General features: G+C 34.4%; 1 protein-coding gene across 7 annotated transcripts in view; it reads left to right on the top strand.

The window, feature by feature from the left end:
* Nucleotides 1-26,907, top strand: part of LOC117981721 (uncharacterized) — a 215,765-nt gene that overhangs the window by 13,317 nt on the left and 175,541 nt on the right. The window contains exons 2-3 of one of the 7 annotated variants that reach the window (XM_034967624.3): nt 12,436-12,483; nt 13,733-26,214. The exons of 4 other annotated variants lie outside the window; for them this stretch is intronic. The gene's annotated coding sequence lies outside the window, so the exon portion shown is untranslated. Of the gene's footprint in view, nt 1-3,863; nt 9,214-12,435; nt 26,215-26,907 lie in introns of those variants that run through there. 2 more of the 7 variants (XM_055091840.2, XM_034967622.3) reach the window with 2 other exon arrangements.

The raw sequence follows: 26,907 nt of genomic DNA, 5'->3' as shown, positions 1-26,907 counted from the left end.
TAATTAGCATATTTATTGAGATTAATCTATTTTATAGTATGGATGAAAGTTTCATTTCTTTTATTGCTTGTAGTATTTCAAAATATGGATATATCAAAGCTTGCTTATTCATTTATCTGTTAATGAATATTTGATTGTTACATGCTCTTCACTATTAGCCACTCTCTCCTATAAAAAAGTGCTGTGAATGTTTTGGTACAAGTTTTTTATGTACATATACTTTCATTTCCCTACAAATTGATTGGTAGTCACATGATAGGTGCATACGTCAAAATATTTTAAAAACTGACAAGCCTTTTTCCAGAGTCATTGTACTAATTTCCATTACCATTAGCAGTGCATGTATGTTGGTTGTCCTCTATAGTATTGCCAACACTTGGCATGACAAGCCTTTTTAACTTTAGCCATTCTTTTTTCTTTCTTTTTCTTTTTTTTTTTTTTTTTGAGACGAAGTTTCACTCGTGTTGCCCAGGCTGGAGTGCAATGGCGCGATCTCGGCTCACTGCAATCTACACCTCCCGGGTTCAAACAGTTCTCCTGCCTCAGCCTCCCAAGTAGCTGGGATATAGGCGCGCATCACCATGCCCAGCTAATTTTTGTATTTTTAGTAGAGATGGGGTTTCACCATGTTGGTCAGGCTGGTCTCGATCTCTTGACCTCAGGTGATCCACCCACCTTGACCTCCCAGAGTGCTGCGATTACAGATGTGAGCCACTGTGCCTGGCCTCTTTTTTTCTTTTTTGAGATGGGTTCTTGCTCTGTCACGCAGGCTGGAGTGCATTGGCACAACCATAGTTCTCTGCAGGCTCCACCTCCTGGGCTCAAGTGATTCTCCCACCTCAGCTTCCGAGTAGCCAGTACTACAGGCATGTGCCACCATGCCTAGCTAAATAGAGACACCATGCCATGTCTCTTTCTTTTTTGTAGAGACAGGATCTCACTGTGTTGCCCAGGCTGCTCTCTAACTCCTGGGGTCAAGAAACCCTGCTGCCTTGACCTTCCAAAGTGCTGGGATTACAGGCTTGAGCAACTGTACCCCAACTCATTTTTGACAGACACAGATTAATTCCCTAATGACTAATGATATTGAGGATCTTTCCATGTGTTTACTTTCTATCTACATATGTTCTTTAGAGAAGAAGTATTCATTTAAGTCATTTGCCTACTTTTATTAGAGTTGCTAGATTTATTATCAAGTTTTGAGAGTTCTTATGTTTTCTGGACACAACTTTTTTGCCAGACATATATTTTGCAAATATTGTTCTCAGTAGTGTCTTATATTTCTATTTGTTTTACAGTGTTTCCTGAGGAACATATGTTTTACATTTTGATGAACTCGAGTTGTCAATTTCTACTTTGATGAAACGGTGTTTGTGTCATGTCTAAGTAGTATTTACTAGCCTGAGGTCAAATACTTTTCTATATTTTCTCCTATACATAATTTTTCTTCCTTTTTTTTCACTTTGTTTTTACATTTTACATTTAGGCATATGATCTGTACTAAATTAATTTTTGTATCATGAGTGTCGTGTTAAAGTTCTACTTTTTGCATATGAGTATCTAATTGTTCCAGCAGAATTTGTTGAAGGGCTATCTTTTATTTACTGAATTACCTTTGTATCTTTGGAGAACACCAATTTACCAAAATTCTGTACATATATTTCTGAATTTTCTATTATCTTCCAATGACATTTCTGTCTATCTTTATGCCAATATCACACTATTTTCATTACTGTAGCCTTATAAGCTTTGGTATTAGATTGTGCTAATCCTTCAAAAATATTCTTATTTTTAAGAATTATTTTGGCTATTTTAGACTCTTTGCATTTCTACCGAAGTTTTAAAATTAGTGTGTAAATTCCTATAAAACAATGCCTAATAATATTTTAATTGGGATTGTATTGAATCTATATTTAGGGATAATCACATTTTACCATGTGAATTTTCTAACCCATATTCATATTACATCTTTCCATTTATTTAAATCTTCTTTAACTTTCTGCAGTGTTTTGAGTTTTAGTGTACCAGACTCTCACATCATTTGATAGATTAATTCCTAATTCTTCTACATTTTTCATGATATTATTAATAGTACTTTTATTTTAATTTTTTATTGTTCATTGCCGGTATATGGAAATATTAGTTTAATATGTTGCTTTTTTTCTTTTTTATGTTGCTAACTCACTTATTATAGCCAGCAGTGTTTTTGTAGATTTCAGTGGACTTTCTACATAGACATGCCGTCTATAAATAAACCCAATCTACATTTTCCTTTCCCGTCTGTAATTCTTTTGTTTATGTTTTTTGTCTATTTTACTTGGTAGAACGTCTAGTGGAATGTTAAAACAAAGTGCTAAGAGTTAATGGACTCATCTTGTTCCTGAAATCGGGGGAAATAAACTGATTTTTTTTCATTAAGTATGATGCCAGCTATTGTTTTTACATAGATATCTTTTATTAGGATATTCTTGAATTTCTTCTAGACAGTAATAACTTAGATCTTGTTTTATTGATCCAATCTGCTTTTAAATTGGTATGTTTAGACCATTTATATGTAATGTGGTTATGTGTGCATATATATATATATTTTTCTTTCTTTCTTTCTTTTTTTTTTGAGACAGAGTCTGGCTCTGTTGCCCAGGCTGGAGTGCAATGCGATGATCTTGGCTCACTGCAACCTCTGCCTCCTGGGTTCAAGCCATTCTCCTGCCTCAGCCTTCTGAGTAGCTGGCATTACAGGTGCCCGCCACCATGCCTGGCTAATTTTTTGTATTTTTAGTAGAGACAGGGTTTCACTATGTTGGCCAGGCTGGTCTCGAACTCCTGACCTCATGATCTGCCCACCTCAGTCTCCCAAAGTGCTGGGATTATAGGCGTGAGCCACCACACCTGGATATTTTTAGTTTTAAACCTATTATTTTGCTTTTGCTTTCTATCTTTCCTGAAGGAATTCAGAACCAGATACCCCCAAACATGCCACTTTGGCATATTGATTTTTTTGAGTTAAAGACACTTGAAAAATAGCAGATGCAAGAAAAGCACTCTGATTTTCCTTTTTCTTAAAAGTAGGAGGTAAAATTTCTACCTGAAAGTTGCCCTCTTTATACAAGAAGGAAAGTAACAGTCTCATCACCCAGGATGAGAAGTTGAGGCAAGGGAAACCTGTACAAACAGACCTTGTTAAACCAACCCTTATCCTGTTAATCACCTCTTCACCCAATTAACTACACTAGTTCCAGCCCCTTTGTCTTGTCATATTTCACAATTTACTACTCTGTGTCTACTTCAGAACATAAGTGATTATGTCATGGAGTCTTCCTTCCTTAAAGAATCTCTCATGCCACATAATACATGCATTAAATAAATTTGTATGCATTTTCCTGTTGATCTGTCTTACATCAATTTAATTCTCAGGCTTAGCAGAGGAAAAAAAAAAAAACTAAGAAGATGGTAATAAAATTTTGCTTCCCCTACCATCCCATCTGTTTTTTGCTTATTTTCCCTCTTGTTTGACTTCTTTTCTATGAATTAAATATATTTTATGGTTTCATCTTATCTCCTTTTTTACTTGAGAATTAAAACTCTCTATATTGTTAATTTTAATGGTTGCTTTTGAGTTTGTAGTATACATGTTTAACTCATCACATTCTACCTTCAAATTATAATATACTACTTTACATACAGTATCATGAAGTAACAACATTTTCATTATTTTATCCTAACTGTTGTTCTGTTATTGTCATTAATTTATTTTTATATATGTTGTAAACTCATTATAAATTGTTATTATTCTTGTTTAAATTAGAGGTTAATAATGTTGTTTTCTTCTCTCTCTCTTTTTTTTTTTTTTTTTTTTGAGACAGAGTCTAGCTTTGTACCAGGCTGCAGTGCAGTAGTGCCATCTCAGCTCACTGCAACCTCTGCCTCCCGGGTTCAAGCGATTGTCCTGCCTCAGCCTCCCGAGTAGCTGGGATTACAGGCACATGCCACCACACCCAGCTAATGTTTGTATTTTTAGTAGATACGGGGTTTCATCATGTTGCCCAGGATGGTCTCAATTTCCTGACCTTGTGATCCGCCCATCTTGGCCTCCCAAAATGCTGGGATTACAGGCATGAGCCACCAGAACCGGACATGCTTTCCTTAAAAGCTAAATATTTTAGGCTTGTGTGCCATTAGGCTCTGTTACAACTACTTAATTCTGCTTTTGTAATTCTATAGCACCCATTGATAATACATAAACAAATGAGCATGAATGTGTCTCAGTAAAAATTTGTTCACATAAACAGGCAGTCCACCCATGAAGCTATAGCTTGCTGACCCCTTGTTTAAACAATCAATTGAATTCAAACAGAAATAAAAGGATCTTATATATTTAACCATGTTGATACCATTTCCAGTGCTTTTCATTCTTCTATGTAAATCCAAATTTCCTTTTGATATTATTTTACTTCTGCCTGAAACATTTTCTTTAACATTTTTTATAGTGTTGTTTTACTGGTGATGATTTCTTTCAGGTTCTAAGTGCCTGAACAAAATCTTTATTTCACCTACATCTTGAAAGATAGTTTCTCTGAGTCTACAATTCCCAGCTGACAATGTTTATCTTCCAGTACTTTAAAGATGTTGCTTCATTATCTTCTAATTTTCTTTGTTTCCAATAAAATGTTTGCTGGCATTTTTTGTTCCTCTGTGCAAACCATGTTTTTGTCATTGGCTGCTTTGAGAATTTTTCTTTATCACTAGTTTTAAGCAATTTTATTTTAGTGTATTTTGTGCACAAGACAAGGATGCCCTCTCTCACCACTCCTGTTCAACATAGTATTGGAAGTCCTTGCCAAAACAGTTAGGCAAGAGAAAGAAATAAAGGGTACCCAAATAGGAAGAAAGGACGTCAAACTATCCCTGTCTGTAGATTACATGATCCTATATGTAGAAAACTTTATAGGCCCAAAAGCTTAAGGCCCGAAAGCTCCTTAAGATGAAAAACACCTTTGGCAGAGTCTCAGGATACAAAAAGAACATACAAAAATTACTCGCATTCCCATACACCAACAAGAGTCAAGCGGAGAGCCAAATCAGGAATGCAATCTGATTCACAATTGCTGCAAAAAGAATCAAATACCTAGGAATACAGCTAACTAGTGAGGTGAAAGATCTCTGTAAGAACTAAAAACACCAAAGATATCAGAGAGGATGAAACAAATGAAAAAACATTCTATGCTCATGGATAGGAAGAATCAATATCATTAAAATGGCCATATTGTCCTTATTTTCAAGTATGCTATTGCGCTCTATGACTGATCCAAACTCCTGCCAGATATAATTCTAAAAATCTGTTTGTTAATTTTATTATTTTATTTTTGGATTTTTAAATGCTTGGGAATTGGGAGATATGCACAATTGTCTTTGCTTTGTCCACAAAATTAAATGCGTATTTGGGTACTTATAGGACACTATTTGTAAAAACATTTATTTCTTCAGACATTGATGGTCTTGTCCCAGTTATTAACAACATCTACATGTTTAAGAATAAATTTTCTTTTCTATCTACTTCTTATTCCATTGAAAATTACCTTTCTATCCTCCTACTCTGGAAGTCTTTATGATTCTGTCCTAATCATTAGTATCCCATTGCTTCTTCAAGAGATGTCTATCAGTAGAATTTCTCCATTAATATAAGTTCATACTTCTATGAAAACTTTAAATCTCAAGTCTACAGTATTTCTAGTTCTAAAAAATATTTAAATTAGTTCTTTAATTATTTCCATCTTTATGTTTACTTTCCTTTTTTTCTAGCATTTTAAACAACTTTACGTCAACAATTCTTTATCTTCACTTTACCTCCCTTTACCTTTCTTCATTTTTTCCTAGCCATTGGATTCAGAGAAAATTATTCAACTTTTAAACTTCAAACTTGCTAGATCTATATTTAACTATGTCTATTGTTCTCTTCAGAACATCTGTTGAGTTTTTAATCCAAGAGCTATTATCAGTATTTTCTAAAATGCAACCTCTTCTTGCATGTCTCTGAAGATATGAATTACACTTACTGTAATTACATTTGTTTCTTGTCTTAATTCTGATTCTCTGAAATTACTTATTCTGTTTGCTAAGTTTTGTATCTTCTTTCTTGTTTTTCTTAAAAGTTGGGTGACAATATTTTACATGGGTAGTTTTTCTGTTAATCATAGCTTATCTCCAATGATTAGGAAAATAACAACTATGAAGTAGGACAAAGTAACCTGGTTTCTTGTGTTTTAGCATTGCTGCTCCCTGTTCCTTCCTGGTTTTGTTAATTACCTGAGACTCTGCCCTGTTGATGTTAGTCAGATTCTAATACTCACCTTGCCAAGCAAGCACTGCTTTGTTATTCCAAAGTGAAGTTCATTCTTACTTTGTCTGGAAAGCAGTCTCTGCATCTTTTACCTCATTATTTCCCTCCTTTCATATTATGTTTCTTCCTTTACCAATTTTAATGGAGCTTCCCCTTTTTTGTCTCTAAGATCTCCTTCTCTATCTCAAAAACAAAACAAAAAAACATTATCAGCATTAACATATACAACAGAGAGCTTCATTGATGTGGTTTGGCTGTGTCCCCACCCAAATCTCATCTTGAATTCCCATATGTTGTGGGAGGAACCTGGTGGGAGGTAATTGAATCATGGAGGTAGGCTTTTCCTGTGCTGTTTTCCTGATAGTGAGTAAGTCTCATGAGGTCTGATGGTTATTATAAGGGGGAGTTTTCCTGCACAAGCTCTCTTTGCCTGCTGCCATCCATGTAAGATATGACTTGCTCCTCTTTGCCTTCCACCATGATTGTGAGGCTTCCCCAGCTACATGAAACTGTAAGTCCAATTAAATCTTTTTTCTTTTGTCAATTGCCCAGTCTTGGGTATGTTTTTATCAGCAGCATTAAAACAGACTAATACAGTAAACTGGTGTCAGTAGAGTGGGATGCTGCTGAAAAGATACCTGAAAACGCGGAAGCAATTTTGGAACTGCGTAACAGGCAGGGGTTGGAACAGTTTGAAGGGCTCAGCAGAAGACAGGAAAATGCAGGAAAGTTTGGAACTTCCTAGAGACGTTTTGAATGGCTTTGACCAAAACGCTGATAATGATGTGAACAATGAGATCCAGGCTGATGTGGTCTCAGATGGAGTTGAGGAACTTGTTAGAAACTAGAGCAAAGTTGACTCTTGTTATGTTTTAGCAAAGAGACTGGCAGCATTTTGCCTGTGCCCTAAAGATTAGTGAAAGTTAGAACTTGATAGATGAATTAGGGTATCTGACAGAAGAAATTTCTAAACAGCAAAGCATTGAAGAAGTGACTTGGGTGCTTTTAAAGGCATTCATTTTACAAGGCAAGCAGAGCATAAAAGTTCAGAAAATTTGCAGCCTGACAATGTGATAGAAGAGAAAAACCCGTTTTCTGAGGAGAAATTTAAGCTGGCTGCAGAAATTTGCATAAGTAACGAGGAACTGAATGTCAATCCCCAAGACAATGGTGAAAATGTCTCCTGGGCATGTCAGAAGTCTTCACAGCAGCCCTTCCCATCACAGTCTCAGAGGCCTAGAATAAAATGGTTTTGCTGGGCCCAGGGTCCCCATGCTGTGTGCAGTGTAGGGTGTTGGTGCCCTGCATCCCAGCCACTCCAGCTGTGACTAAAAGGGACCAAAGTATAGCTTGAGCTGTTGCTTCATACGGTGGAAGCCCCAAGCCTTGGCAGCTTCCACGTGGTGTTGAGCCTGTGGATGCACAGAAATCAAGAATTGAGGTTTGGGAACATCTGCTTAGATTTCAGAAGATATATGGAAACACCTGGATGCCCATGCAAAAGTTTGCTGCAGAGATGGGGCCCTCATTGATAACCTCTGCTAGGGCAGTGAGGAAGGGAAATGTTGGGTGGGAGCCCCCACACAGAGTCCCTACTGGGGCACCGCCTGGTGGACCTGTGGGAAGAGGGCCACCATCCTCCAGACCTCAGAATGTTAGATCCACCAACAACACCATGTGCCTGGGAAAGCCACAGACACTCAACACCAGCCCACAAAAGCAGCCAGAAGGCAGGCTATATCCCGCAAAGCCACAGGGGCAGAGCTGCCCAATACCATGGGAACCCACCTCTTGCATCTGCATGATCAGGATGTGAGACATGGAGTCAAAGGAGATCATTTTGGAGCTTTAAGATTTGGCTGCCCCTCTGGATTTCGGACTTGCATGGGGTCAAGAAATGAAAAGCATAAAAATTGAAAAGTGAAAAGAAAAAATATTTTTATTCACAGAACATATATATGTATATTGTATATGAAGAAAATCCTAATATATTTATTTAAAAAGCTGTGAATAATAAGAATCAAATTCAATAATGGTGCAGAATGTGTAGAATGCAAGGTCAATACACAAAATACAATATGGAAAATTATTGGAATTTCTAAATACTAGAAATAAACAATTGAGAATACATTTAAAAGTAAAATTTTAATGGTATAAAAATAGTTAAGAATAATTGAAGTGAAACCTTTAAAAATCTTTCACACTAAAACTTTTTAAAATTTCTTGTAGAGAAACATTACAGAAGACTTAAATAAATGTAAAGATCTACCATGTTCATAGATTTGAAGATGCAACATTGTTTAATGTGAATTCTCTGGAAGTTAATCTTTAGAATCAATGCAGTAGGGGCTGGGCGCGGTTGCTCATGCCTGTAATCCCAGCACTTTGGGAGGCCAAGGTGGGCGGATCACAGGGTCAGGAGATCAAGACTATACTGGCTAACACGATAAAACCCTGTCTCTACTAAAAAAAAATACAAAAAAATTAGCCAGGCATGGTGGCACGGGCCTGTAGTCCCAGCTACTCAGGAGGCCGAGGCAGGATAATTGCTTGAATCTGGGAGGCTGAGGTTGCAGTGAGCCAAGATTGTGCCACTGCACTCCAACCTGGGTGACAAGGTGAGATTCTGTCTCAAAAAAAAAAAAAAAAAAAAGCATCAATGCAATCTATAGTTTGTAATTTATTGACTACAATGAATTCTATATCTATTTACTACAACTCTGTAGTAAATTGTGGCAAACATTTTGAGAGAAATTCACAAGCTGTTTCCAAAATTTGTTTGGAAAATTCATAGGACCTAGAATTTTGAGAAAAAAATAGAGCCAATTTTCAGACATCTAAGAAAGCTGCAGTATCAAAGCATCATAACACAAAAATAATAAGGATAAAGAAGGGTTCAAAATTCATAGGACCTAGAATTTTGAGAGAAAAATAGAGCCAATTTTCAGACATCTAAGAAAGCTGCAGTATCAAAGCATCATAACACAAAAATAATAAGGATAAAGAAGGGTTCAAAATTAGACCTCCACCTATGCAGTAAATTAAATGTTTATAAGGGCATGTAGATAATTCAGTGGGGAAAGTAAGTCTTTAACAAAGGCTTTTGAAATAAATGCATTCTCATATTAAAAAAATACATGCATCAGTCCTTTGTATACACAAAACTAGTCCAATATTTTTAATGTAGGCATAAAAATGAAAAAGCAAAATTCAGAAAGCTTTTAAAAGAAAAAAATTAAACAATATCTGCGAGCTATTATAATAGGAAAAATATTTCTGAACAGAGAAAGCACTATCATAAGAGTAAAAATTGATAAATTGTAGATATTAATTAAAAATATATCCTAATAAAACTGCAAAATGTAAGAAAATATAATTTTAAGCCATAGACTGTGATAAATTATTCCATATATGTATGAGAAAAAAATTGCGTGTTCAAAACGCACAGAATAACTCAGGAGTTATTCTTATAACTAAATAGTTATAAGAATCTTGAACAGGTATTTCACAAAAGAAGAGATACAATGGCTTATAGGAATGTGAAAAGATGCTCAATGTTATTAGATAAGGGGAAATGCAACCAAAATGCATCGAAACTGGAAAGACTACCATTTAAAATGATAATACTAGTATTGGCAAATATGTGGGGAAACTAGAAGTCGTGTCTATTTCTTGTGAGAGTGTAAAATAGAACAACTGGCTGGGCGCGGTGGCTCAAGCCTGTAATCCCAGCACTTTGGGGGGCCAAGGCGGGCGGATCACGGGGTCATGAGATCGAGACTATCCTGGCTAACATGGTGAAACCCCGTCTCTACTAAAAATACAAAAAAAAAAAAAAAAAAAAAAAAATTAGCCGGGTGTGGTGGCGGGCGCCTGTAGTCCCAACTAATCAGGAAGCTGAGGCAGGAGAATGGCGTGAACCTGAGAAGTGGAGCTTGCGGTGAGCCCAGATCACGCCAGTGCACTCCAGCCCAGACGACAGCGTGAGACTGTGTCTCAAAAAAAAAAAAAAAAAAGCAGAACAACCGCTTTGAAAAATAATTCGCTTCTCAATAAGGCCAACATATATCTACCCTATAGCACAGCAATTTCAATTCTAGAAATTTATCCAACAAAAATAAAAGCATATATTTACACAAAAACCTGTTTGAGAATGCACCTAAGTCCTTTATTTGTAAAAGCTAATTCTGAAAGCAATCTGAATATTCACTAACAGACTAATGAATAAGCAAACTCTGACAAATACATAGGCAACTCAGAAATATGAGGAAAAATAAACAAATGATACACACAAATATTTGGCTAAATCTCAAATATTTATTTATGCTAAAGAAAATAAACCAGATACACACTCACACACACATCCTGTAGGAATTCTAATTATTGGAATTTGAAGATGAACAAAATTAATCAATCATGATAGAAATTATAAGGGTTTAATCCGAGTTATTTGGGATGCTGAAGCCGGAGAATCGCTTGAACCCGGGAGGCGGAGGTTGCAGTGACCTCACATTGTACCACTGCACTCTAGCCTGGGTAACAGAGTAAGACTACGTCTTAAAACAAACAAACAAACCAAAGAAATTATACAGGTTTGCCTCTGAAGAAGAGAAGAGAAGTTTGAATAAGCACAATAGTATTTTCTAGATTTAGTGTAATTAGGTAAATATATCAATTTATAAAAAGTACGAAACCACGTTTTTGACACGTTTATTATATTTAAAATATAGCGCAATAAAATAAGGTTAGGAAATGATTGCATATTACTCTCTGAGAGGAAGAATGTTATCTGTTGGTAGAATTAATAAAGTTACTCATTTCTTATAAGAAGTAAAGATATATTGGCCGGGTGCGGTGGCTCGCGCCTATAATCCCAGGACTTTGGGAGGCTGAGGCAGGCGGATCACAATGTCAAGAGATTGAGACCATCCTGGCTAACACGGTGAAACCCTATCGCTACTAAAAATACAAAAAATAAGACGGGCGTGGTGGCGGGCACCTGTAGTCCCAGCTATTCAGGAGGCTGAGGTAGGAGGACAGTGTGAACTTGGGAGGCAGAGCTTGCAGTGAGCCGAGATCATGTCACTGCACTCCAACCTGGGCTGCAGAGTGAGACTCCATCTCAAAAAAAAAGAAAAAAGAAGTAAAGATATATCTATTAACCTGTATAGGTATATATAAGCTAAAAACAACCATTCAACTTTTGTGGGCATAGTAGTCTGTGTCTGGCATTTTTGTATAAATCATAAACATTTAATTCTCATTCAAATAATAAATATATTATCTCACGGTTATAAAGGTATAATAAGTACAATTTTAAAAAATAGACAAACTTTTCTGAATATTTCCAGTACAGTGGTATATCATTTTTTTCCGATAGAATAAATAGAAAAATACTCAAACTCTGGGTAATATTTTGCAGAAAATGAATTAGTTACACTTATTCAAGTTGAATTATTCTAGTTCCTCAATTTTATATTCCAGAAAAATATATGCTGACTATATTTTTAATGCTTTTTTTATTAGAGAAGTTTGTTTATTGATATGCACATTGCTTTTACTAATTCAGTTTTGAGCAAGGTGTGACTCTTTATTCAATTTTCCAAAGAGTTCCAAACCAAAACTTGTGGATTTCCAGTTGATCTGTATATCACCTTGCCACCTCTGGCTTTTTTCTCTCTAATACAGGTATAAGAATAACATTTAACAATAAATGATTTGTGAAGCCAGTTGAAAAATGTTCATGCTATATTAATCAACTTGATAAAATGCATTAAATTTATGAATTTCTACAGGTTTGTTAGTGCCTGGAATCTGTAGGTAGAGACACCCATAAAAAAGTCTTATAATATAAGCTATATAACTTAGTGAAAAATCAATAAGGCATACTAATGTTTGCATAGGATGACAACCTGGTCATATTAATTTTTCTGAGAAAATAATCTGAAATGAAAAATCACTTCCCTAAAGCATTATTTGTTTTTATATCAGATTTATTTCAGTGCAACCAACATTGCACGCTCTAAGTATTAGATATTGTGATTGGTCCTGGGAATGCTAAGATAAAAATTTCTCCTTTTCTAACCTTGAATTCACAGAGACGTAGAAGCAAGAGAAGCATAAACATATAATTTCAATGCAATATGGTAAGTAAAATGATAGTGGTACTTTTTCCGAATTTTCAGATATCAATTATTTATTTATAAACAGTTCTTTAGAGGGTGATTTATTTTCTCTATAGACGTCAACAAGATACACTTGCCTTGTATGGCAAAAATAAATTAATTTTAGCTTTGTGCAGATACATCCTATTGAGTTACAAAGTGATGCTATCAAACACCATTGACAACAACAAATTCAGGATTTATGGCTCTCTTTGTCTCTGTTTCTCTCTCCTCTCTCTCTCTCTCTCTCTGTGTATATATATACATATATGTATATTATACATATATAGTTTAGGATACATGTGTATTTATATATAATTTTATTTTTTAGAACAAAATTAAAAATAAAGTGTCTTTAAATGAAAGTCTGTGTTTGTAACACAATCTTATGACATCAGCATTAAAAGGCTATTCAGAACACTTCCTCAAATTGAAACTATTACCAATACTGAGTTAAATATTTTAGGACTACTTCATTATCTAGGAAATTTGAGAAGCAAATTAACTCTTTGCTCAGAGTATTGTGATACCATATCTTTTCTTGTAAAATAAGATATTGTTTAATTATAAAATATTGTCAAATTTCTGAAAAAGTGTTTATATAAGTGTTAGGAATATGTTAGCCCTGGGAGCCATGTGTTACTTATCATTGTACAGATCTTCTTGCTGACACAACTGGGTATGGTAGACGGCCTGATATGATTAACTGCAAGTAAAGCAGAAATTATTAAAAACAATATTGAGGCCAGGCAAGGTGGCTCATGCCTGTAGTTCCAGCACTTTGGGAGGTCGAGGCAGGTGGATCACAAGGTCAGGCATTCAAGACTAGCCTGACCAAGATGGTGAAACCCCATCTTTACTAAAAATACAAAATTAGGTGGGCATGGTGGTGGGTTCCTGTAATCCCAGGCTGAGGAAGATAATTGCTTGAACCCAGAAGGTGGAGGTGGAGGTTGCAGTGAGTCGAGATCACACCACTGCACTCTAGCCTGGGTGACAGAGTAAGACAACGTCTCAAAAACAAAAACAAAAACAAAACAAACAAACAAACAAAAATTAAATTAACTGGATGTTAAATGTGGTTTCTTTACATTTACCAGAATTTCTGCCAAGGTCCTAATGGCCCCAAATAATAGGTGCTACATTATCAAGCAGATATATCAAGAGATTGTGATAATGTTAATGAAACCCCTTTGCTCATCACTCATTTCCAAAATTTATATTTTCAAAGGGAATTTTGTACAGAGTTCCTAAAAAAAGGGATCATGATGCCAGTGTATTGCCTCACTGATTGCTAAATGAAGAGGACTATACTGAAGCATTCAAAGAACGTGATGTGCCTCTGGGGCAACTGAAGGATTGCTATCTGACTTATGCATTTAAAACCTTCGAAGTGGAAGTTTGTCTGGAATGGCTTAGGCAAACAGACTGGGTTGGATTGAGAATTGAATGTATACATAAAATTTGGTTTGGTCAGATGAGAACACCAAATGTGGTAGCTAGCTCACCTTTATTTATGAGATTTTTATTGGGTTGATTTGTCTTGAAAGAATCAAATCTAAGAGAAATGTTTGGAATGGCTAGATGATCCTAACAGAAGAAATCTTACAGGTCTTTACTGCTAAACCTAAGGAGATGAGAGTAAACAGTAAGTGGCCAACTCAAAGAAGCATGGACTATGTTGAAACATGGAATATAGCTGCAATTTCCCAGTGGTGCAGTTTTCAAGCGTTTTACCCCAGGAAAGAAAAAAATAAATAAATGAAAAGTAGCCATTTCACCATTCAGAGGATAGATACTGTTGCCCAGTGAAAACTGCATGAATTATGTAATAGTTTTATGCTTGTTTCCCCCACTCACCATTCCAAAACTGTAAGACTTCAAGATAGAACAGGAGGTATGAAATTTTAACAGCACATAAAAAAATAGTGAACATTCTATCTCCGCACTTCATTGCCATTACTAGGGCTAAGGCAGGACTGAGTTTAGAATGCAGCAAAGCTTTGAAATGTATAAGAGATAATATCTCTAATATTCAAATGCACCATAAACTCAAAACTTAGAATCAATCCTATTTTTAAAATACTGAATGTGACAAGAAACGTTATAAAAGTTTTCAAGATATCAGTATATGATAGAAAGAGATGTATTGCTTTAGCACAAATCATTCTACAAAAAAAAAAATTCTTCTAAAATAAATTACTTATCCATATCCTACAAATTTTCTTTTTTCTTTTTCTTTCTTTTTTTTTTTGAGACAGAGTTTCACTCTTGTTGCCCAGGCTGTAGTGCAGTGGCTTGATCTCAGCTTACTGCAAACTCTGCCTCCCGGGTTCAAGCAATTCTCCTGCCTCGGCCTCCCAAGTAGCTGGGATTACAGGTGCCAGCCACCATGCCCAGCTATTTTTTTGTATTTTTAGTAGAGATGGGGTTTCACCGTGTTGGCCAGGCTGGTCTTGGATGCCTGACTTCAGTTGATCCACCGGCCTTGGCCTCCCGAAATGCTGGGATTGCAGGCATGAGTTGCCGTGCCCAGCCACAAATTTTCTTTTACCTTGGAAAACATATATGCAAATATACTTGTCAACTATCCGACAAAGGTCTTCGGTATGTATGTATGGATTCATTGAACTTTGTTTCTTTTTACATAATGAATATTTTATGATTTTTAGCTTTGGTTTTTTGAAATGAACCAATAAATTGAAGAGACACAAGAAGTAATATGTGTGTAAATACCAGCACACTTAGCCCCTCAAATAAACCTCTTACAGGTGTCTGACTCCTAAATCCAATTTGATATTTTTTCAGAACTTGTCTTTATCAATTATTTACATTCTGCTTTATTTTCTGATTTGTTTTTTTACTTTCACACTCACTTATCTTTGTTTTACACAATAGTTGTTTACTACAGTAACAATTATATCTGACATAAATGTACTGAGGAACAAAACAACCATCTTATGGCATACAAATTAGCAGTGGGAGAAGGCTAACCCCAAACATATGCCAAGGCAGGGGCCAGGAAATCCAGGGATGTGGTTAGGCAGAAACTGGGAAGACACTTTATAGCGATTCCTATCTTTGTTACAGACATGAAGGAGATAAATTATAATATGAAAAAATGGCCCTCGCAGTTCTAAAGAGATTAACTAAAAGTCTAGTACCTTTTAAAGATCTGAATAGGAAACACTTGTCATTTATTGTCTCTAAGGGCAGCCACTGTAAGACTTCAAAAGAACCTTGGTCTCCACAGTCTTTTATCTTAACCTGAACATTCCTTTTCTATCAATCCCAGGTCTTGAATCAAACTCAACCAATTATCAACCAGAAAATGTTTAAATTCACCTATAGCCTGGAACCAACCCCCAAACCCCAATACCCTCCCATCCCCCAACCCCCCTGCCAGCCCCAACCCCTCCCACCCCCACTCCCTCTGCTTTGAGTTGTCCCACCTTTCTGGATCAAACTGATGTATTTCTTAAGTGTAGTTAATTGATGTCTCATGCCTCTTTAAAATGTATAAAAGCAAGCTGCATCCCAACCACCTTGGGCACATGTTCTCAGGACCTCCTGAGTGCTGTGTCACTGGCCATGGTTACTCATATTTGGCTTAGAATAAATCTCTTCAAATATATTTTTTTAAGGAAGAAAGAAAAAGGAAAAACAAATGCTTTTGCAGAAGCCAAGAAGAAAGTGAAGGGAAATAAATGAGAGTGGAAAAATGAGAGATCAATCGTGGTGAGATATGCTTTTTTTGGCAATTAATTGCAACAAATGCCCCAAATGCCAATTATAACATAGTTTGCTATCTACCATTGCTTTATTTAACTGAAGTATTCAACCATAGATATGGAAAAAAGACTGACCTAGTTTAGAAAAGTTCTATCCTGATACATTTAAGCACTAGAGAGTATACACAAATAAAAACACAAACTTAACTTTTCTTAAAAACTTTTACTGAGTCAAATATTAAAAGAGAACACTTGTTTGTAAAGCATCTCATGAAGTTGATTTTTGATTTTTCAGTCCTTCAGTAACTAATAATCTTTATTTTGACATTGATGGTTATCCAATGGAAGAATAACTGCAAGATATTAATAATAGAAATCATTTGCATCAGCTGGGTACAGTGGCTCACTCCTGTAATCCCAGAACACTGGGAGGCCAAGGTGGGCAGATCACTTTAGCCCACGAGTTGGAGACCAGCCTGGGCAATGTGGCAAAACCTTGTTGTTCTACTAAAGATACAAAAATTAGCTGGGCATGGCGGCATGTGCCTGTAGTCCCAGTTACTCAGGAGGCTGAGATGGGAGGATTGCATGAGCACACTGCACTTCAGCCTGGGCAACATAGTAAGATCCTGTCACAAAAAAAAAATCATTTGTGTCAAATGATTTTTGTATCAAAGCTTTCAGAAAAAGGAGTGGAAAGAAAATTTAAAAAGCTTTTGTCCATCATTCTTAGATGTCATATTCAAGTAAATATTTCTTCAGACTTAATAAAAAAAAATTGAACAATAATAACAAGTGTGATTGTATTTCCATTAACCTGAAATTTACTGCTATTTCAAATTCTACTCAATTTAGAGTTTTTAAGATTAAAAACAAGAAATATTAAATAGAAGTTACAATATTTTTGAAGTAATTGGTGAGAATTTGTTTAATAATGCCTACGTATTTGGTAATTTGATCTTAGTTCTACAAATTTCACTATCACAAACTCTTCCCTGTCCGTTACCTCAGCTACAAGATTTATCAGACTGTCAATGACAACTATGTCACATATGGTAGTGCCCTTTGCTTTAATGAGGGTGATTAGCTAAAATTGATGTTCATTGCCTTAGTACAGATATACTATATTTAGATATATTTAACTCTATTACACATACTGCAAACACATACTCTTGTTGTCTTCTACACTATTATATATTTTACTTGTTATAGTAGATATTTATTTTAGATGAATAACTAAGTATAATAAAATAGATAGCAGAGGAATTAATTATCTCACATGGATATCATTTCACCTGATCTTGATGAACAAGGAAATAGGTGATTTACCCAGGAATAAATATAAAGTTCTGTATGGTTTGGAAAGCACAAATGGTCACCTAATTTTGAAACACTTTAGGTAAATTCCCATTCAGAAAAACATTTATCACTTATATAACTAATGAAATGCTTAGGGGAAAGTGTTTTGGCTGTCAAAGAACCATACTTTGCTTTTAGAGACTATGTTTGTATTTGAATATTTCATAAAAACTATTTCTAAGCCAAGGGAAAAAAAAACTAAATAAACAGGCAAAGATCTATTTTTGAAAGTGAAATATTTACATATAACCGTAGTTAGAAAAGAAGTGGAAATCAGTATGTGATTTCAGATGATTGCATATTTTATAACTATTAGGGTTAAAGTGCATTAGAGCTTCCTGTTGCCAGTTGCTGAGAGGCTTTGATTCAGAGGTAGCATCTGTACAAAAAGATACTGCCATTTTTATGATAAATGCTTTTTAAATTGAACTAGAAAGTAAATAGTCACACATTTTGAAAAAAATATGAATTTTTAAAAGTCTGTGTTTGAACATCAATAAAGAAACAAACGTAACTATGAATTAAGAGAAATCTAGAAATACTTTATTTAAACAAAAACATTGCAAACATTTATGTCATAATATTTACTTTCTTAAAATAGAAACAAAAGCAGTTGGAGATTTAATTCACTATAAGAAAGAAAAGCTTTTGTACATAATGTTTTCTAAGGTAGTAAATGTAAACCTAAGTAACATGGCATGGAATGAAAATAAATTACTGAGAATGGCTTTGTATTGATTACGTATGTTCTGAAATTTTTCCGTATTGAAACAAATCTACACAGTGGAGGAAAATATGTACTTAAAACTGGCATCTGATGTGATTAGTGTATTACATACATACAAATTTGCAATAGTCTCTGAAGAGAAAATGAGATTTCTACCTTTTCCATTTCCAATTCAGTCCAGTCATTTTGGTGTATTTCTCTGATAGTGTCTCTATTAAAATGTAATTTATTTTATTTTATTTCTATAAATTTATGGAGTGCAACTGTAATTTTGTTACATCCATAGGTTGCATAGTGAAGTCAGGATGTTCAGCATATTCATCACCTAAAAAGCATACCTTGTACTCATTAAGTAATTTCTTATCATTTACTCCCCTCTCACTCTCCCCCAACTCTTCCAAGTCTTCATGTCCAAGTCTCTATCATTGCACACTGTATGTCCATGTGAATGCATTAATTACCTCCCATTTATAAATGAGAACATGCAGTATCTGTCTTTCTGTGTCTGACTTTCATCTAAGATAATGTCCTCCAGTTCCATCCAAACTGCTCCAAAATACATGTTTCATGAGTATATTATTTTTAAAGGCTGAATTGTATTCCACTGTGTATATCATCATATTTTCTTATCTTTAGGTGGAAATCTTTTTTATTATACTTTAAGTTCTGGGGTACATGTGCAGAACTTGCAGGTTTGTTATGTAGGTATACACGTGCCATAGTGGTTTGCTGCACTCATCAACCTGTCATCTACATTAGGTCTTTCTCTAAATGCTATCCCTCCCCTAGCCCCTCACCCTCTGACAGGCTGTGGAGTGTGATGTTCCCTTCCTTGTGTCCATGTATTCTCATTGTTCAGCTCCCACTTATGAGTGAGAGCATGTAGTGTTTGGTTTTCTGTTCTTGTGTTAGCTTGCTGAGAATGATGTTTGCCAATTTCATTCATGTCCCTGCAAAGGACATGAACTCATCATTTTTTATGGCTGCATAGTATTCCATGATGCATATGTGCCACATTTTCTTTATCCAGTCTATCGTTGGTGGGCATTTGGGTTGGTTCCAAGTCTTTGCTATTGTGAACAGTGCTGCAATAAACATATGTGTGCATGTGTCTTCAGAGTAGGATGATTTATAATCCTTTGGGTATATACCCAGTAATGGGATTGCTGGGTCAAAAGGTATTTCTAGTTCTAGATCCCTGAAAAATTTCCACACTGTCTTCCACAATGGTTAAACTAATTTACACTCCCACCAACAGTGTAAAAGCATTCCTATTGCTCCACATTCTCTCCAGTATCTGTTGTTTTCTGACTTTTTAGTGATCTCCATTCTAACTGGAGTGAGATGGTACCATCTCACATTTTCTTTATCAAATCATCTATTTGTGGACACTTAGGTTGATTCAGTATCTTTGCTACTGTGAATAGTGCTGGGATAAGTGCTGGTATGTTTATGATATAAGGATTTCAAATAGACTGTAAGAGTGTAAAAAGTTTCCACTGAACTTTGGACTGGAAATATGATAAGAGAAGATCCTTTCACTAATAGAGGCAGAGCATTAAGAGATAAAATCGATAACTAATTTTATGCTGCACTAAACAGGGAAGAAAGAGAAAGTGAGTAAAAAGCAAGTTTTGTGGTTGGCCAGGTTTTGGATTACATAACGAAAATAGACAAACATACTTTATTAAGCATATTGCATAACCTGTGCTACTTTCAGCTTATTTATATTCATCTAATCCCTCATTCAACTTAATATAATATCCTCTTTTCCTTCCTGGCTTTCTACCTGCCTGTTCTCATTCATTAACTTGTTTTAGCCAATGAGTCATGAGTAGCTACTCTGTTCAGGCATTGTTCTCAGTTCTAGTGATACAGTAGCATACAATTTTAACAAAATATCACCCTCATGAAGCTACATTTTAGAGGAAGGAACTCAGTGAACAAGTCAACAGAAAAATATAAAATATTTTAGAATACAAATAATTGATATGAAGGAAAACCAGTCAAATGAGGGGTAAGACATATTCAAGGTAGGGAACAATCTACAATTGAACTGAGCCCTGAACAAAGAGAGAAAATAAGCTATACATAAATTTGGGGAAGAACATTTCAGGAAGAGGGAAGTGTACAGGCTCTAATGAAATCAAAAAGCTAGTGTATTCCAAAAAGAGCAAAAAATCATTGTGCTTGAAATTGAATTGAATGAGCAATGAGAAGAATAGTAAAAATGAGATCAAACAATAATCTAGAGCTAGATCAGAAAAAAGTCTAAAAGCTAAAATGAAGGTATGCATCTTATTCTAGAGTGTGAAGAGATCTGATCAGGAGAACTACATGATCTGATTACTATTTCAAAATAAGGATTCTTGATGCTATTTGGAAAATGATGGCCTACTATAATGATAAGAGATTATTTTAAATATGTAGTAATGAGATAAAATTACATGAATGAATGTTTTTATTTATAATGAGCATACCAGTGTGTAGCCTCTTTAGTACTTGTATACTTGGAAGCAGTTTATTCTCCGAAGATTTTTTTTTTATTTCTTCTCTAACTTGTTTATTCTTTTTAAATTTAATGTCAATATAATATGTTTTAACTTTAAAAATTTAGGTGCTTTATGAGTGGAATCTCAGTTAAAAAATGTTATTATTCAGTAGGTACTAAATTGAGTTCCTGTTTTACTTTACAAACCAAGCACCATAGGTTATTACAGAAAACCATTATAAGTCAAATTTTTTAAAAGTTTCTTCAGTGAAGTAGACATTACAAAAGTTATATTTAAACACAACACTATGAACTCAAGTCACAGAGGCAAAGAGAAACTATTGTATTTGCTTTGAGCATCTACACATTGTAAAAAAGGTTATTGAATGCAATTCAAATCTAACTTCATCTGAGGATAACCCCAGGCACTTTGTGCCTGTATTTCTTGTAGTTTTGTACTGACTATTGGAAACTCATTCAGTTTTGCCTTAAAGCACCCAGTAACCTATGAACAAAATGCATAAAAACTATTACATGATGTTCAGCCTTTGTAGACCAAACACAACAGGTATATGCAATTGCATAGTGCTGATGACTCACAAAAACAAAACAAAACAAAACAAAACAAAACAAAAAACTCTGTCCTCAGACTGATTTGTGAAAATAACTATTTAATCTAAAAATAAACTAAAGAGTGAAAATGAGAATTAGCAAATAGAGTTGAAGGTGTGTCTCAAAATGGATTGTATTTTATATAGCCTTTTACTATAATTATTCTTATAACAGGGCTTGTTTTCCTCTATTAGACTGCAAATGTGTTGGTTACTGAGGCGGTTGCACTTGTTTTTGTATCACTTATGAAACCTAGTATAGTGCTTTGTATTATAGTAATCATTCATTAGATATTATGTGAATGATTTGAATTATATTTCATAGTAGCTCAAAGTTAGTCTTGATGGATAAATGAATGTAATACAACCATATACATTATTAGTAAGGAACTTAATAATATCATGAAGTATCTTTAACCAAAGTAATAATTAAAAAGTAGGAGTAAACCATAATAAGTTCAAATTTAGAATTTGATAGATAATGGACATTACTTTTTAGGCCTAAATATTGAAGGATAGATGTTTATGAAACTTTGAGGTTCAAATTATTTGTAGAAATGTTTATTTAATATTATATTCAAGATATTAAAATGACAACAATAGGAAAATGTATAAGAGATTTGTTAAACACATCCTGAAAGCATGGAAATAACCATATATGTTAGCCTAATGCATGAAATAGTATAGCAAATATAAGCAGGATGTTTTCATTTTTATTTTAGAATTGTGTTTATCACTGGATAGGGATAATAAATTTATTCTATTTATTTTTTGCTGTTAAACATATACTTTAATAAACTAAACACATTTGTTTCTGCAGTGGATGGTAATATGTTTGTCACAGGTAAAATTGTCACTTGGGTAAATTTTATCTCAAGCAACTCCTTTTTAGTTTTAATACTTTCTATGTTGCCCAAATCAAGTCTTATTTCCATGAATCACTGTTTTATGTAATAATTTTCTTGGTGAGGTCAATTTACATAGTTTTGGTACTTTCATGTCAGATTTCTAAGGTAGTATAATTTAGTTTAGAGGAAGAATTTCTACACAGATCATGTAATTGTCTCTTCATTATATATCAGGGTAAAATCTATAAAAAACAAAATTGGTTTGAGAACAAAGCTGTCATTACTTGCAAGATGAAAACAGAAAAATTGCATGTGTTTATTAAAACACAGAAGTATATTCCTGTGCAAATTAATGCAGATTCTGAAGTGAAAGACAGGACTTTTGAGAGATTTTGAGTCCAAGGGTTCACCTCTTCAAACACAACTGAAAAAACTCTATTTTTTTATTTTTAAATCTAATCAGTTTATATATGCCCAGGTCCAGCAAAAAGAAGCTGGGTTGATAATGTGTTTTGCAGTTATTCAAGCTAGTTTGAAAGAGTACCTGGCAGTGATTGTGAAGACCAATGATTGTGCTACTAAGGTCTCTCAATTGCCAGACACCCACCAAGTATTTTTTAAATATGCTATTCTGTTTTGAAACTCAAAACCTTGTATTTTTGTTAATCTAGTTACCTGCCAAATCAAACAGGAATCCAAAGTTTCATAACCCTGCTGTGTTCTCTGGTTACTAGAAATAAGCATATTTTTGATGTTTTAACAACCTTTTAAAATAATAATTTCTAATAATGAAATAGAATATTTCTATTTTAAGTAGCTATTGGGTATATCTTTACATAACTAGATGATTATATTGAATGGGTTTTTTAGATGAATGATGTGCATGGGTAGATATTTTTAAAATGAAATATGTTTTTTCCTTTTTTACTTAAATTTCTTTTTAGAACATACTGTTATGAACATTAACATTTATTCAAGTCCTTGGGACAATTCTTCTTCAGTTACCCAGTAAAATTTTCATGATCTCTGCAAAACATAGATTAGAAATATAAAATAACATAAATTTTAGAATACAGTGAGATGACTTACACAATTTGATAATATTTTATATAATATTTTATGATTAACCAGTTAACTGAAACCTAAAAACCTGTATTAACTGATTAATATTGCAGCAAAATGTCAGTTCATGTTATTGTATCAATCACTTGTGGATACATGATTATGCTGTCGTGATATGATTTCTAACAATTGTCTTGTCATTTTTAGCTTTTACTATTATAATTTTAATTAAAATATATTAAAGTCACTATGTCATAACAGACTTTATATTGTGCCATGCAGTCCTATTGCTCTTTTGTTTCAAATATCATATAGTCTAAAGCAATGATTCTCATTAAATACATGCATCAAAATCAACTGCAGTTATTACATGCTAACTCAAACTTACAAAATCAAGCTCTCTGTGATCCTGGTTAATATATCTAAGTACTTGAGCCGATAATCCAAGTACTTTGGGGGGTCGAGGTGAGAGGATAGCATGTGGCCAGAAGTTCAAGACCAGCCTGGGCAACATAGCGAGACTCCATCTCCACAAAAAAATGTTAAAAATTAGCCAGACATGGTGGTGCATGTCCTACTCAGGAGGCTGAGAAAGGAAGATTACTTTAGCCCAGGAGCTCAAAGGTGCAGTGAGCTGTGACTGCACTCCAGCCCATCTAAAAAAAAAAAAAAAAAAGGAAAGAAAAGAAAAAAAGAAATAAAAAGGTATACATATTTTTTTTCTGAAGTGGATGGAAATATGTCATGTCAGAGGTAAATTGTGACTTGAGTAAGTTTTATGTTGAGCAACTCTTTTTGTTTACATTTTCTATGTTGCCCAAATAAAGTCTTATTTTCATAAATCACTGCTTTACATAACAACTTTTCCTGCAGCCCTGGGTATGGTGGCACACAGTTGTAGTCCCAGGTACACTGGATGCTGAGGCAAAAGGATCATTTGAACCCAGAACTTCAAGGTCAACCTGGGCAACATAGCAAGATCCTATCTGTAACAAAAATTTTTTTTAATGATAATTCTCATGCAAAATTCAGTTTGCACTGTTTTAAAAAATGAAACGCTTATAAGAGCATGGTCATAAGGCAATTCTGACTTGGTGTCAAGCCATTTAAACTTAGATATAACCTAGGATTTAGGATCCTTGCTATTGTTTACATAGTAAGTCCACATTTAATATCAGTAGATTATTGGAAACTGCAACTATCAGCAAAATGGTGAACAATGAAACAAATTTTACCATAGGCCAATTGATACAACAAGATATAAGTTCCTACTGCATATTTCTGGTCACAATATTATCACTGTACTTCTAAATGGAGACTAAAACACTTATAACATTCAACACTGAAATAAGTGTGAGGTATACATACATTTTTAAAAAGATTAATAAAAACAAGTAAGATGATTATTTACCCAATTATTCCAGTTCAGAGTCTCGGGTGGCAAGAACCTATTCTTACTCAGCATGCAATGCAGGAATAAACCCTGCACAGGATGCTATTCCATGGCAGGGCACAACCACATTCACTCACATTGGGACACACAGTGGGGAAATGCCAATTAACCAGACATGCACATCCTGGGGATGTGAGAGGAAGCAGGAGTTCCTGGAGAAAACCCATGCAGGCATGGGGAGAACATGCAGACCCTACACAGATGGTGGCCCTGTCCAGGAATCAATATTTATTCTCATCTACATTATAGCAAAACAACATTGAATAAAACAACTTTATTTGAGGACCTGTTTTACTTGTACGTCTTTGGGAAAATCTTTCAACTTTTATTACTCATAATGTTCTCAATAAAAGTGTGTTAAGAATACATATTTCAGGAGGTTTTTTGAGACAATCAAATGTGGCAATGCATGCAGAATTAATAGCCCATAAGGCATTTTATACGGTATGTTCTTAGTAATCTACTTTTAATTGATAATTGCTTTATAAAATAATCTGATTACTTTTGGTATAAAGGATAACATATTCCACTAATACTGTGAAGTTTCAGTGATATAAACACTTAGAAATCATCTGCTCTGTTATGGAAAAAAACATCTAGAAGTATCTTTCAGATTGAAAAATGTTTTTAAGGTGCTGGAATAACGGTACCTCTTGCAGATTTGTCTAGCATTACCCAATGCTTGTGATTGCTAGTAATATTAGTGAAATAAGTATGCAAATCTTTTAATAACTGAATAGAATCCTTCCCTGAACAATTTCCCAGGTGTTATTGCTGTTGCTATCTTATTAAATATTCAATGCCATCTATTATATCCTATACAGAGTCAAATAATAAGCTTACATAAACTAATATTTAATATAATACTAATAAATTTAAGATGATATAAAGCAGAATAAAATAACATTTCAGAATAAAAAGACTTTGAAGCTTCCCTGTATTACTTGATAAGATTTAGGTACAGTCTCAAGAAAACATTTTTTTTTCCTTCTTCTGCATCAGCTCTGAAATAGGCCCCAGGGGCAGGCTGGTTGGTGACTGTAATGGGGGCTATCTGACTGGCCACTCAAGGAAATTGCTATGGACTTTTAATCTTATTTTGATTAAGTTCTGTGCAGATTGTGTCTGCCAGGCGAGCACTAAGATTACTGTTTCTGAGATCTTTTGGTTGCTATCAGACTGGACTCAATTTTTTTTCTACATTCTCAAGGTTAAGTTGAAACAGTATTACCCATTATTTATAAATGGTAAGTGTTTAGGTTTTGCCTTGTGTTACAAACTAGAATGTTAATAAAAATACTGTATTTAACAAGTTGCAAGTTTATGAAAGTCATTGTTTTTGAAAGTAAGTTTTAGATTAAAAAACAAAAGAAAGGAAAAGAAAAATCTTTTAAGGGGAAACAATGTCTTTATGTGTTTAAAGTTTCAAAAGGTAATTTATAAAGAAATCAAATATAGTTAAAAATAACTAATCAAAGATGAATATTTAGTGTAGAGGAACATGGATATGGATAAACTGTAGGGTATTTTATTTATCTTTTTCTTTCAGCAAAGATCTAACTAAAATTAGAGAAATGATGTGTTTTATTCCAGAACCATCACAATACAAACAATAATATGTTGTTTTTCATCTTGTATTGGATAAACACTATTAATCCCATTAATCCATTCCTCTTTGCTTCTTCAATTAAAATTCTGTGTATTATATAAATACCTCCCTCTACCCTCTGCAGTGTAGGAGAATCAGGGAAATCTCATCCCATCTGCCGAAACAGAGATGTATCCTGTATGTACCTTGCCAATGATGGCAACTTCTTTTCCTTTGTCGAGATATAATACAAACCCCAGGCTGACACCATTTAGTTCATGATATCACTTCCAGATTGATATTGGTGGAAAGGTGACTTAATCTGGCTAAATCAGATGCAAGAGATGGACTTGTGTTCTATTATTAGAATATGAATTTCTTGTCTTTCTGTATATGATTAGCAAAGCATGCTGCAACAATTGTTCTTATCAGCAAAGAAAAATTCTGATAAGCACCTGGAAATACGGCACCTGGAAGCCCTCATTCCTCAGGACTTGATAAAAGAATTCATTATTATTAAAGCAAGTTAAGAGCCA

Source organism: Pan paniscus, chromosome 11, assembly GCF_029289425.2.
Source record: "Pan paniscus chromosome 11, NHGRI_mPanPan1-v2.0_pri, whole genome shotgun sequence".
NCBI classification, from domain to species: Eukaryota; Metazoa; Chordata; class Mammalia; order Primates; family Hominidae; genus Pan; species Pan paniscus.
The sequence above is the reverse complement of the archived record's forward strand: the minus strand, read 5'-3'. Positions and strand labels throughout refer to the sequence as shown.